General features: G+C 36.8%; 1 protein-coding gene across 1 annotated transcript in view; it reads right to left on the bottom strand.

Annotated features, from left to right (window-relative positions):
* The window catches only part of LOC150099358 (uncharacterized), a 222,978-nt gene extending 214,908 nt beyond the window's left edge, over nt 1-8,070 (bottom strand). The window contains exon 1 of the mRNA XM_090404325.1: nt 7,933-8,070. The gene's annotated coding sequence lies outside the window, so the exon portion shown is untranslated. The remainder of the gene's footprint in view (nt 1-7,932) is intronic.
* Between the last annotated feature and the right edge of the window lie 7,056 nt (nt 8,071-15,126).

Raw genomic sequence — 15,126 nt, 5'->3', positions numbered from 1 at the left:
AATAGTCCAGGTGTGGTCTGACCAGTGCTTTATACAGCGGCACAACCACTTCTTATCCCTACATGTTAGAGTACTTCTTATCATAGCAGCACTACGATGTGCAGCCTTTGCAACACTAGCAATATGCCCTCTAAACTACAGTCTACTGTCAACCATCACTCCAAAATCTCATCCACTTCCTGCTGTACAGCACTATCGATATATTTCTGCACTCCAAAATGCAATACCTTGCACTTATTGATATTACAACTACAACTCCACTCTTTTGTTGAAGTAAAAGGTCTATTCAAATCTTCCTGAAGGGAATTAACTAATTTTTTGCTTGGAGAGTATTAAATGAGTGGAATAGGTTGTCAGAGTCTGTTCTGGGTGCCATGACTATGAATAAGTTCAAAGCAAAGTATGATAGATACTGCACAAATGTTGGATAGTGCTTAGCATAATGTTTAGGGCCTCCCTCAATGAGTCTAAGGACTCCATGAAGTAACTCATAATAATAATAATTTCTTCATATGCTTCTAATCCTTAAATCGTCTTCATTCCTCTAGAATTAAAACCTGCTTTACCAGAATGAAATATCCTAACAAAGTGACCATTAAACAGCTCTACTCTGCAAACTTGCATTGGTCATCAATTCAATGTCTCTGGTTAGGCAAGACCATTCATCCACAATCATATCTCCTACAGATCACTACATAATGAAAAGACTCCTCAGGAGTTTCCTTGACTCATAATGCAATCTCCTACACATATTCTAATTGTTACTTATTTATTATACTAGTCACATGATACAGTATCAAAAAGCATGAGGATGTAAACATACAAAGGCAATATTGTTATTAACACAAGACCTCCATGGAGTCAAAAGACTCACTGCAGAAGGCAAACACTGTTACACACAAAGTCCATCAAACCATGCCTTAAATTCCTTCAACATATCTGCATTCACCAAAATATCAGGCAATGCATTCCCTCTCCATGCAATGAACCTGTCCTTATGTCCCTGCTCATACCCTCCTTATACAGCTTCCGAGGATGGCCCCCCCCTCCTCCTATTCTATGAAAAATTTCTTCCACATTGACACTGGGGAATTCTTTTGCTTGGTGGAATGGCAGGAAGGCGCAATGACAAAGGGCCATCCCTAGAAATTGCAGGAAGCTGTGAGCAAGAGGGCGAGGAGTGGTTTCTTTGCATGGAGGGTAGTTGAACCGTAGAATGCATTGTCTGATAGAGTGGTGAGAACTTTGTGTTTCCTAGGATCTCCCACATAGAGTCTTTTGACTCCATGGAGGCCTGAGTAATAATAATAATAATGAAATAACATTAACCTGGTAACCAACTTAAATGTCTCAATCATATCCCCTCTTATATATAAACTATAAAAACACAATAATCCACACAAGGCCTGATCAGGCCTTATACAATGCAACCAGAACCTTTTTTATTTCTACAAGTTAAGGTCCTCCTCATCATTGCCATAATCTGATGTGATGTCTTCAAAACTTGTGCAATGTGACCTCTGAACTTCAGATCCTTGTCCACACCCACTCCAAATTCCTTCAAAATTTTCCCACTAAATGTATACTTTGCATCCCATTGTTGCCTACCAAATTTCAGAACCTTACAAAAGATAAAGCAGGAAATACAATATTCAGTTTCCTCCTATAATAAAGAGAAACAGAAAACAAATAGAATTAGATAAAAAAAGATTATTAGTCATTGTGCAGAGAAATTTTCAATTCACAAACAACAGGAAGAAAAAGAAATGGTGTTCAATAATGCATGTAAAGGCTATAAAGAATGTAATGAGATGAGATTAAAATTGCTAAAGGATCCCTCAAACCAGGAAATACTGAGAACTTTGACAGGGCTGCAGAAATTTAACTAGTGAAACACTTGTTAATAGAAAAGATTGGTTGGCAGAGAAAAGATTAATTCAAGAAACAGATGCAGTGGGAAACTTCAGAGGATATAAACCACAAATCTGAATACTGACTAACACCAAGGAGATTTAATTACCCAAGAAAAATAAACTATTGAAGAATTCAGACAGTATCTTGAGAAATTACAGAATAAATCATCACCACCAGATTAAAAAACTTACACCTGAGGTACAACATTTAGAATAAAATGTTGAAGAATCTACAATTGAGTGCCATCTATGACTGAAGATGAGAATGTTAAAGCACTAAAAAATAAGAGAGCAACTGATAAAAATGACATTGCAGTGGACATGTCTAAAAACTGGAGGAACATCCTTAACAACTGATGTTTATGAACAGCCAATATAGCTAAAAAAGGAGCAAATCACTGTGGAGTGGAATACAGTCATATTATGTCATATTTCTCTCTTGGACACTTGCTACAAAATACTATCTATACTGATCTGGAAAAGAATTAATGTGCATGCTTCAAACATTGTCGGAGACTATCAGTGTGGCTTCTACCAGAGAAAGTCATCAATTGATTGTACTTTCACACTTGGATAATTGTTAAGAAAACATTATGAATTTATTATTTTATTATAAAGATCTTTTGGTGAGCTGATGAGCAAATGTGAACTCAATCACATTTGCTCATCAGCTCACCAAAAGATCTTTACCATCATCTTGACCATCCTAAGATACATCCCTTGCTCCTGCAAATGTTTGTATTTCAGACAAATAGGAAGAACTGCCAATATTTGTCTGAAACTAGGTCCATGACCTATGCACAGCTATTCTAGAGTAGCAGACCATGCCATGGATACAAATCATTGGATCCAATGAGAGGAAGAATCCCTTTATACGGGAACAGATATAAATTGGAGAGATTATTTCTAGAATCTGCCAACATTTCACCAAATCTGAGCAAATTCGACTGCCTCACTTTGCTAAAAATTTGGAAAACCTTCAGCAAGATTCCATCAACACATTCATAGAAGGAACAAGTGAGGACTGGAGGATTCTGCTTTTCATATTATCTTCCTGCTAGAGCACCAATGTGCATGTACTTAGTTATATTTCTGTATGCTCATGAAGATGATCAAGATTGGCATAATAATTTATTAGCTACTTATATTTGGTTAGTAAAACATCAAAACATCAGTATTAGCTTTGATATTACTTCATTATTTATCAATATACCACTGATGAAAAACCTTGATCTTATTAAGCAACATTCCTTTACTCCTGATATAGTTGAATTATTCAAATTCACCATATGCTTGTTGTTTTTCATGAAAGGAAAAATATACAGCCAATTAGATGTATTTCAGTGAGCTTCCATCTCCCACCCCATCCTTTCTTCCTTTATAGCTAATTTCTATTTCAAATTTCTGGAAACCCCAGCACTTAACACCATTACAACAGTCTGGCTAAGCTATGTAAGTTGATGTGTTTGCTATTTAGTCTCATAGCTTAGACAAGTTAAAATAATGTTGGCTGTTTTAAACAGCCAACACCCAAAAATAAAAATTTCACCACAGAAAAAGAAACAGCTGTCTTCCCTTCCTAGATAAACTAGTTAAATGGCTATGAAAGGATAATGGTTCATTATCCTGTTTTCTTCTTTATAGAAAACCTACACACACACACACACATACACACAGGTGCACATGCTGGAAGGTACTTCGATAACAGTCCTTGTTTTGTTGTAGTTAGTTTCTTTTTGATTACAAAAATTATTTCTGTGACAATCTAATGAAGTACTATGTGTTTTACAATAACTGTAATTTGGTTCTAAAGATCCTAGCTTGAAATAGTCATATACAGGGTGGCTCATAAGTCATGAAGAGTATAAACATTTAATATAACTTTTTTTATTTATTAATTATTTTTATTATTTTTTTTTTGTTGTTGTTATAATGAAATACAGAACTTGGAGTTTTTTTATTAGTTATGAAAAATCACATCACATAAATGCCTTCCATTTTCAGCTTCGAAAAGATGGGCCCTCGTTTCTACGTGAATGTTCTTCTTCAGCTGTTGGATTGTTCATATATACCTTTTCCTTCAGGCAATCCCATAAGAAGAATCCAGGAGCTATCAAATCTGGAGAATGTGATGGCCAATTAATTGCAGATCTTCACAAAATTCTCTGCTTGCCAAAAATGTGCTGATTTTCAAAATAAAATTGCATGATTTTGGTTCCTTGTTGGGTTGTGAACTTTTCCATGATTAATTTCCCAAATGTTCCTTAAAATACCTGTAAAAAATAAAATGAAAAAATGAATAATCAAAAAGTTATTCACATTTCAAATCCCTACATGACTTATGGGCCACCCTGTATTATCCACACACAAATAGCAAAAAGGTGCATCACATTATTACAATACACTGAATTAGGGATAGTTGTAGAAAGTTTTTTCACTTGGTTTCAAAGTAAATTATATTCTTGTTTAATCCTTTACCCAAGTGTATATGCAACTAAAGTTTGCATGTGAAGTATATCTTCACAACTATAGTGTATTCAATGTGAAGTATTTTCAACATATGATGTCTGCATTAAAGGGTATCTTTTTGGGACTGGTTCTCACTGATGCAATCTAAATAAATTATTATTATTATTAGACATCTCCAGGGAGTCTAAAGACTCATCGAGGGAGGGCACCTGCTCAACAACTCTGTCTCCGCCACTCAATCCACCAACTGAGTGCAACTACACCAACGCCATCTACCGTTGACCACCACCATTAGTATTTCCAAAGACAATCACAACATCCATGCCCACAGTGAGATTTGAACCCGCAGCTTTTTGGCTGGAGAGCAGATACGCTAACCACTCGGCCAGCCAGGCTGGTATAAAGGTTGAAATTGCTATAATGCATAGCAATATACAAATCTGAAAGGAAATGGGTTTTGCATTATGGGATACTATGACAATTGATATAAGGTCAACAGCCTCTCTATACAAGATGACTAGTTGTGACAATACTTTACATGCAAACTTTGCTTGCATATACTTGGATAAAGAATTAAACATGAATATAATTTCTTGGAAAGTATAATTTACTTCATAAGCAAGAAATAGAAATTAGCTATAAAGGAAGAAGGGATGGGGGGGATGGAAGCCCACTGAAATACATCTAATTGGTTGTATATTTTTCCTTTCATGAAAAACAACAAACACTTTCTATGAATACAAAATATTGAAGGAGGTTAAGGAGACAAGGACCTGAAGTTCAGGGATCACATCACACAAGTTGTAAAGTTATCACATCAGATTATGACAATGATGTAGAAGAAATAAAGAGATTATAGTTCCACTGCAGGCCTTGATCAGTCCTCATGTGGATTATTGTACACAGATTTTGTCACCTGGTTTTCATGGTGATAACAATATATCAGAAAGTCCAGAGAAGACTGATTATGGTAGTAACTGGTCTTTGGAATATGCAAGAAGACAGATTGAGATAATGTAATCTGCAAAGCCTTGTGAATAGCCTTATCTTAATGTGGAAGAAATGTTTCATGGAAAGAGGGGGGGGGGGCATCCTTGGAAACTCTATGAGGAGTAAGGAGCAGGTTCTTTGCATGGAGAGTGAGTGGAATACATTGCCTGATAGTGTAGTGAATGTGGACATGTTGAATGAGCTTAAACCACAGTTTTCTGTGCTTTTCACAGATTCCATGGATGCCTGATGTCAATATTATTATCACTGTCATTTTCAAGAGTCTTTCTTGAATCTGATTTCATCAGATCATCAGATTTCCTGTTTGATCAGATCAGATCAAACAGGAAGAACCTTTGGAAAGGTTCTTCCTGTTTCAGGAAGAACATTTCATTACTGAGATTTTTGGAGATTTAATAATTATACTAGCTACAGAAAATAATCTTTATTACCCAGTATACTGAAATGCCAATCATTATTACAATAATTCAATTTACACATGTGGATGCATGCATACACACACACATAATTAAAGTGAGTATAAAGCATTAGTTTCCTCATTAATTAGGAACAAACAAGTTCCTAATTAATGAGGAAACTAATGCTACAAATTAGTCTGGAATGGGGGGGGGGAATGCAGAAAATACAATTCTGATTCTAAAAGGAAATTATAATGTAAAACAGGAAAGATTTCTTCAATAGATATGAAAAAAAAAAAAAAAAAAACCTAAGAAATAGTTCTGAAATATGTCATCCATGCTCCTATCAACATATCTGACATTGAGAACTTAGGCAATCTTAACCCGAAACAAAATAATGTGAAGCTTTTCGACAGGTTTTTCTATATTACCATACAGTCTTTTGATAAAGAAATTGAATTTCTAATCGAAAATCTATTGCATAACAAACATTCTACAATACCCTACACTTGGTGGGCACAAATATTATTATTATTATTATTATTTCGGTCTACTCCAGGGAGTCCTTAGACTCATCGAGGGAGGCCCTAAACATCATGTCCACACAACTATTCGACATTCTCACAGTATCTATCATACCTTGCCTTGAACTCGCTCACTGTCATAGCACCCACAACAGACTCCGGCAGCTTATTCCACTCATTTACCACTCTAAAAGTAAAGAACCCAGCTCTAACACCCCTGCTAACCACACTCTTGCCCAGCTTCCATAGGTGTCCCCCCCCTGGTTCTCCCACCACCAGTCCTGATCTCAAAAATATCCTCTGAATTAATCCTATAGAATCCTTTTAGCAATTTGAATGTCTCAATCATATCTCCCCTTTTCCGCCTATCAACTAGTTTCTGCAACCCACAAATCTTCAACCTGTTCTCATATGGTTCATTCCATAGACCTGCTATCATCTTAGTCACTCGCCTCTGGATCCTCCCCATCAAGAAGGAACCGAGGTGACCAATAAGCTCGGGAAAACCTACGAAAACTTACGGAAGCACCTCAAGGTATTCAATTCAAAGCTCGTTGAAGGTCAATTGCAAATTACTGTCAAAAATTGTTTTTAACTTTCAGTTTCAAATTTTGCTGTCACAACCTATAGACAGATAGAATAGCTTGATCTTATGCCACAGGTGGAAATTCAAAACGAGCAAGGAATTTATTTGCCAAGATTGGCAACGACCACATGAGCAAATACATTACTGAGTAGTCATATGAGGTTGAAAGTATATTAATTGCGTACAGTTTTACATTACAAAATTACTCAAAAGTTTTGAATAATTCTATTTATTAAAATTTGCTTAAATTATCGTCATGTGACATGCAGCGCATTTCTTCAGATAACAATCATTTTATAATAAAAAGATATTTTTGTTTGCAAATTATGTAACCTGACATTAGTGTTTTCATGAAAATTGTGAACATTTAAAATATATATATATCAGCACTACATTTTCTTGAAATACCCGCCTCCGTTCATCGGTTTTAATCACGAGATGGAGTATGGGAAGGTCTAATAAAATACCTATTTATCGTTAATATTCATACCAAAAAAAGAAATCGGAATCTGGTAAATATAGGCCTCAACAATGAATCTTCTATTACTGTAGAAAAATCAAAGTTCACAGAAAAGATTGCTTAACTGCTGTAAGAAGAATGGCTAAAACATTTTCAATATTAAGAAACTCCGTTTCATACTATCCCATCCCCACAACTGTATCTAATATTAATCCCATACAAAGGGATAAAAATCCTATAATACAGTTAGTGCTGTGAGTATGGAAAAGAGAAGTAACCTATTCAGTTATTTATTTATTATTATTATTAATATTATTATTATTGTTGTTATTTATTTATTTATTTATTTTACAACGCGAGCAAAAATTTCTCCAGCTGGCAAAACACAGGTAAATGGTTAGTTTGGATTTCATTGGCCTGATCAATTAATTACGCCCATATCACACCATTGTCAAAAGTCACAGCATTCACAAGATAGAAATAAATACTAATAAATTTAAAAAATAAATAAATCAGTAATCAAAATGTTTTCTACAGGAAAATATGGTATAAACAAAATATCAAAGCATACTGTATACAGATATAAAAATACGTTGATGAACAGATGAAGTTTAGAATTTTGTTTTATTTTCCCATGGTAGGAGAGATATCAGAGAGTGGTTTATTCAGGAGTAGAGTTCACAAGACGGCCTGTGACTAGTGGTGTGCCACAAGGATCTGTTCTTGGACCACTGTTGTTTAATTTGTTCATTAATGATATAGGAAAGGATCTGAGAGGAACAGTTCATTTGTTTGCGGATGATGAAAAGTTGGGTAGGGCAACAGTGAATGCAGATGATGTCAAAATTTTGCAAGAAGATTTGGATAGATTGGAGGTCTGGACTAAGGAGAATGGATGTCAATTTAATGTGGCAAAATGTAAGGTTATACATTTTGGGGTGAAAAGATTAATAGCAGTTTATTACATTGGTGGAACTGTACTCCAGGAAATTGATGAGGCACGAGATTTAGGAGTGTTGGTGGATAAGGAGTTGAAGTTTAGGGGGCACATTGCAAAAGTGGCTAAATCAGCTCATCAAATCACTTGGTTACTGAAGAATACGTTGACAAGCAGAGACAAGCAAGTTATTGTTCCTCTGTATTGAGCCTTGATAAGACCCCATCTCGACTACTGTGCCCAGATTTGGTCACCTAGGTTTCTTCTTGACGGGGAGGAGGTGGAGAGGATCCAGAGGCGGGTGTGGAATGAACCTTATGAGAACAGGTTGAGGATTTGTGGGTTGCAAAAATTGGTTGATAGGCAGAGGAGGGGAGATATGATTAAGACATTCAAATTACTGAAGGGTTTCTATAAAATTAATTCAGAAGATATTTTTGAGAACAGGGCTGGTTGTAGGAGGACTATGGGACATCCATGGAAACTGGGCAAAAGTGTGGTTAGTAAAGGTGTTAGAGCTGGATTCTTTACTTTTAGAGTGGTGAATGAGTGGAATAGACTGCCAGAATCTATGGTGGATGCTGTGACAGTGAATGAGTTTAAGGCGAGGTGTGATAGATACTGTATGAATGTTAAATAGATGAATATGACTTCGGACCTCCCTCAATGAGTCTAATGACTCCCTGGAGTTGCCCGTAATAATAATAATTATTATTATTATTACACCAGTTCATGGAGGTGAAATTCATGTATTTTGTACAGCACCTTTTCTGGGTTGTTATAAAGTTCACATTTAGAAATGTTCATTGAAGTTAGTATATGCAGTGGTGATGTGATGCTTCCTCGATGTTACAGGTTTTGCAGATAAACTTGATTGGTCTTGTGTGGCCAGTCTTGAGGCGAGCGATCATGATAGTAGCACAGCTATTAAACTTGGAGTTTATGGTAGCTCCTGGTTTTTCTGCTGAATACTAGTGGTGAGTCATTTCCTAAAGAATCGTTATTTTTACGTTTTCATTTTGAGTAGTTTTAAAAAGATCAAAATCGGTGATATCACTTGATGTTTCAGCTATTTTTGCTACTTCTGCAGTTTCATTTCCCTTTAATCCCACATGGGATGGAATCCACTTGAAAATTATTTCGGAATCCTTATGTGGTTTGTTTATGTTTTTTGCTATATCTCTAAGTATTTCTTGATGACTAGTGTTTCAGTTCTTAATAGATTGAAGGGCTGCTAAGGAATCTGCGAAAATTCTAATTTATCCTATTGTTGCAGTGCTATGTTCTTCTTCTTCTTCTTCCTCTGTGCGTTATTCCCGCTTCCATTGCAGGGTCCACGTGTTACGTAGCTACGACGTTTGTTAGTACAACCCCCAGCCAGCCTGCCGCTGACGGGGAACTGTATTTTTTGACTCTAGCAGTGTGTGTTCACGGGTCCGGTTTGCTTGTTTAATGGATGAAAAACCCCAGATAAACTGGGGGAAAACCCTGCTGTCCACGCCCAAGACCGGCTAACTTGGCAATGGCTGAGGAAAATCCTTAAGCTCCTCACGTCGTCAACGGGAATCGAGCCTAGGACACTCCTTCCCAAGGCATATGGTTGCGAAGCGCATAGCCACTAGGCTAATCGCGCGGGAGTTGCAGTGCTGTGCTAATGGCTATTATTTCTGCATGGTATGAGTTGCTTCCTATACTGTTCATTCTTTTAGCTCTATATTTTGAGAGCCATAGATGAGTACACCACTTCCAGTATTGCCATTTAGATTTTTGAAGCCATCTGTGTAGATCTTTATTGTGCCAGGTATATATTTCATTATTTTTGAAAGAGCTAATGATCTCAAGATTTCAGAGTTTTCGAGGTTTTTTTGCTCGTATTTCCATATTTCAAAATTAATAACTATTTTTCCTGTCTTAATTTCGAGGAAATGCTGGGTAGCTGGCTATTTTATTTTGATAATCCAAGGGAATTTTATTTTCCATGCTTGTTTGTTGCCTCTTTTTGAAAAGTTCAATTGTTCTATGATGTGCGAGGTTGGCTCTTTGTGACACAAATTTAGTAATATTTTCTTGACACCTAATTTTTAAAGGGAAAAGGTTGGATTCGAATTCTGCTATTTTTCCAGGAGTTGATTCCTTAGTCCACATACGATTGTAGCTACATCTTCCAGAATTTTTACAAGGTTGTCTAAACTGGTTTGTGATGTTTGCATCCAGGTGGGTGAAGCATATTCCATTATGAGTCGGATAATAGGGGTGCATGTGACTTTGAAGATTTCAACTTCGGCTTCCCACTCTCTACCAGAGATACTTTTCATGATATCCCGTCTTCTTTTTGCTCTGACTGCAACAATGCCGATATGTTTATTGAAGCTTAGTGATGGATCCAGAGTAACTACAAGGAATTAGAGGTTTTCATTAAATGCATTTAGTTCATTGTTTAGCTTAATCTTTGGTCTTCACTTTCTGAGGTGGGTATTAATGGTAATACCATTAATAACCAGAAATTTCTGATTTAGTAAGGTTGATTTTGATTTTCTGGTTTTCGCAGTATGTAGATAAAATTACAATGGCTTTATTTAAGTGACTTTCTCTGTTTCTGAATTGTTGTGAGCTGAGAATAGAACGAAATCATAAGCAAACATAGCTATCTTTGTTTCTTTATTTATATTTTTGTGTAAGTCGTTTAAATAGATGCAAAAAAGGAGTGGGCTGAAAATCTGCCTTAAGGGAGTCCCTGTCTTATTTTCACTTTCTTGAAAAAGGCATTAACTATTCCAACACGAACTGTTCTTTTTCTTAGAAAGTCATAAATCCAATTTAGAACTTTCCTTTCTATTCCAATATGACAAAATTTGGAAAAGAGTTTCTTCCTCCACACCTTTTCAAGGGCATTGGTAAAATCTATAAAAGCTGCTATGCTGGATTTGATAGGTTTCTTCCCTTACAGGGAGTAGGCGAGGCCTTTTAACCCTATCTAGAGGATACGGTTTTGGAGACCGAATTGGGCAGTTCAATCTCCACTAGTAGCCAATCAGAGATAGCTGGCCAGTGACTATCACTAAATATTAGCTGCCACCGATGAAGAGACCGCTACTCAAGTGCTCCAATCGCTTGGTACCTAACTCTAATAGGATAGGATACGTTACTGCCTGAATTAGTTTGGTATTTTCGGTCGATTTTTTTGATTTTATGGAACGAAAATTCCGAGTTTTCGGGGAAAAAAATTGCTTGCTCGTGCTAGAGATCGACTAACACAGGATCTCGTCTAAAAAAGGCTTAGTATAAGTTCCTCTAGAATCCAACTTGCGACACACTCACACAGACTCTCTCTTTCATTCTTCGGGAAATTTAGCGCCATGGAGGACACATGCGACTTCCATTGAGAATATTTTATTAAAAAAAATAACAAATAAATACGAGGATAGTCAGAAACGTTCTCGGGTTCGACCATAGATGGCAACACTACGGGCCAGTGTTTTTCTTCCAAGTTGGTAGATCTGTCATAATGTCAAATTGCAAGCCATTCTATCAAGAGAGTTTGTTTCATACAGCTGTCTGAGGGGAAAGTGTTATCTGTGTCCCTTGAAATGGATAAAATTGAGTATCGTGTGATTATAAAGTTCTTTACAAATGAAATTCATTCAAAGTTCATAAAAGTTTATGGGCACTCTTATCCTCCTTATTCAGCAATTACGAAATGGGCTACCGAGTTTAAACATGGCCATACTAGCCTTGAAAATGATCCACGTGAACGACGTCCAAAAAGTGTAATAACACCAGAAGTGCAATGCCATATCGTGCAGTGGATGCACGATATGGTATTGGATGACTGGGGAATCAAAGTGCGTGAAATTGCCGAGACTATAGGCATTTCAAAAGAGCATGTAGGATATATTTTGTATAAAGAATTGCAAATGAAAAAGCTTTGTGCAAGATGCATGCCGCGCTTGCTCACAGCATCAAAAAACGCATTCGCATGAAAATCTCTGAAGAGTGTTTGGAGCGAAACAAGAAGAAAAGCGATTTTATGCGTCTAATGGATGAGACATGGATTTATCATTATACACCAGCATTCAAACAGCAGCCAAAACAGTGGACAGAAGCGGTTTTTCAGTGACAAAGAAGACAAACTCGGTTCAATCAGCAGGAAAGGTCATGGCATCGGTGTTTTGGATGCTAAAGCCATTTTGTTTATTAATTATCTTGAAAAGGATAAATCAATAAGCGGAGAATATTATTCCTGTCTTTTAACCATACTACACCATCGGCTTCCAACCGGTGATACACGTATCCCGGGAGGTATTTGCTGGCCCGTTCAGGGGTAACACGAAAAATAATTAGTAATGGCCGAAAAACAAGTAAAAAAAAAAATCAGCTAACGCCTTTTTATTCCCGTATATACGGGAGTAGGCGAGGCCATTTAGCCCTATCTAACTTTTGGAGACTGAGTGGGCAGTTCAATCTCCACTGGTACCCAATCAGAGACAGATGGCCCAAGGCTATCACTAATTAAGCGGTACGCAGTGAAGAGAGACGGCTCAAATGTGCCGCCATCTCGTGGTCTCTAACCCTAACACAATATATTTAATGTCTGAAATAATGTGGGTTCTACGGTCGATTTTCTTGAGTTTACAGGACGAAAAACCCGAGTTTCCGGGAGGAAAAACCTGCTTGCCCGTGCCAGAGATCGACTAACTTGGGAACCGGTCGAAAAAAGGCTTAGAAAAATTTCCTCTAGTCTCCGACTAGACTCGAAACCAAGACTTCCTTCGTGCGGCCTAGTGCGGTGGTGTGCAAACGCCACATCCACTGAGCTACACAGGCTCTGAAAAAAAAAAAAAAAAACAAGTAAAGTAAACTATTTTGCATTAAGATAGGCACTGAATAAATGTGTCAGTATTTAAAAACAGTTATTTTTAAAGCAAGGTGTACAATTTATAGAAATGGGTTTAAAAGGGGTACTCAAGTGGAAAAGATAGGGAACCACTGGACCAGACGAAAAAATTCGTGAGAAAAGACCCCATTTGCAGAAGAAAAAAATCATCTTTCATCAGGACAATGCACATGCCTACAAAGATGTTTTGGCAATGGGAAAATTAAGGAATCTGCACTATGAATTGTTGGAACATCCACCCTATTCCCCAGATCTGGCTCCCTCTGACTTCTATCTCTTCCAAAAATTAAAACTCTTCCTCGCTGCCCAGCGTCTTCCTTCGAATCAAGAGGTGATTACAGATGTAGAAAAGTATTTTGCAGATCTTTCTGAGAACCACTACACGGACGGTATCATGGCGCTGGAGCATCGCTGAAATAAATGTATTAGTCTTAAGGGAGATTATGTTGAAAAATAAAAATAATTTTAAAATGATAAATTTGTTTTTTCCTTGTTAGGCCGAGAACCTTTCAGACCACCCTCGTAGTTTAAATGAAAATCTGTCAGTGAGTTTATACTTGATATTTATCCACTAATGTCTTTTATACCACAAAAGGAGAAAGCGAGGTGCCATTAACACATTTTGATTATAACACATTATAAGAAAAATATGTTAAAAATAGTTATTAACTTAAAAAAATAATTATAATACATAAGTAAGCAACAAATAATTTGTGTTTATTATTATAATTTCTTGGGCATATCCATTTTGGCACTCAAGACGTTTTTTCATTGTTAAGCCAAGAACTTTTCATACCACCCTCGTATATAGTAGTAAGATTAAATACATCATAAAAGATATATATACAAGACCTGTGTAGCTCAGTGGAAGTGACGCTTTGGTCCTCTGCGCTTGTTCGCTCGAAGTCAGATTTAAGTTCAAATCTAGTTTGCCCAGAAACTCGGTTTTTTTATCCGGTAAACTCAAGAAAATCGACCGTGGTACCCACATTATTATAGACAGTAACATATCTTGTTAGGATTAGGTACCAAGAGATGGCAGCACTTGTCTGCGACCTCTTCATCGGTGGCTACTATAATTACTGATAGATACGGGCCAGCTATCTCTGATTGACTACCGGTGGAGATTGAACTGCCCACTCAGTCTCCAAAAGCTAGATAGGGTATAAAGGCCTCGCCTACTCCCTATAAGAGAATAAAAGGCGTTAAATGATTTATTTATTTATTTATTTATAGATGTATACATCACATAATTACATATGCTTCAACCTCCTTAAGGAGATTACTATTACAGGTAATTCATTTTGTTAATTTACTTATCATAGTCATTAACAGCGAATAGTCACATGCCATTAATTATGTTATTTGCCGGCGTATAAGACGCACTTATTTTCTTTGAAAATAGGTCTGAAAAACAGGGTGCGACTTATACGCTGATACTCAGTTCTTTGTTACTTTCATTTCTGGAAATTTTCACTGTTCCAAGTTAACCGATTTCTTTCTTGCTTCCTTGCAGTGTGTGAGAGCATTCCAGTTACGTAGAGTTTAGTGGAAGTGCATGAACTGTCATCGACGATAACAGCTGTGTTCCTGTTCGTTTAAACTTTCCAACTGTTGTCGCGGTTGTTGTGAACGGTGATAAATTTCTGTCGTTAAATTTTCTAAAATTTCTTGGCAAATTATGGCTGAAAAACGTCGGCCTTGCTACAATATGGCATACAAGCTACGCGTGATTGCGTATGCTAAAGATCATGGAAACAGGGCTGCAGAGAGGCATTTCGAGCAAACCCCAACTGAGAAAATCTTAAGAACTAGGCGGAATCAGGAAGAGGATCTAAAAAAAAAGCAACTCACAGTAAAACATAACCTACGAAGTGGAACTGCAAAATGGACAGAACTTGAGGCAGAACTGAATTCTAGGATGTTAGACTACA

Source organism: Typopeltis vanoorti, chromosome 14 (assembly GCF_054136105.1).
Source record: "Typopeltis vanoorti isolate ZY-2024b chromosome 14, IOZ_Tvanoo_1.0, whole genome shotgun sequence".
Classification (NCBI taxonomy): domain Eukaryota; kingdom Metazoa; phylum Arthropoda; class Arachnida; order Uropygi; family Thelyphonidae; genus Typopeltis; species Typopeltis vanoorti.
Note: the sequence above shows the minus strand (reverse complement) of the source record. Positions and strands in the feature narration are given on the sequence as shown.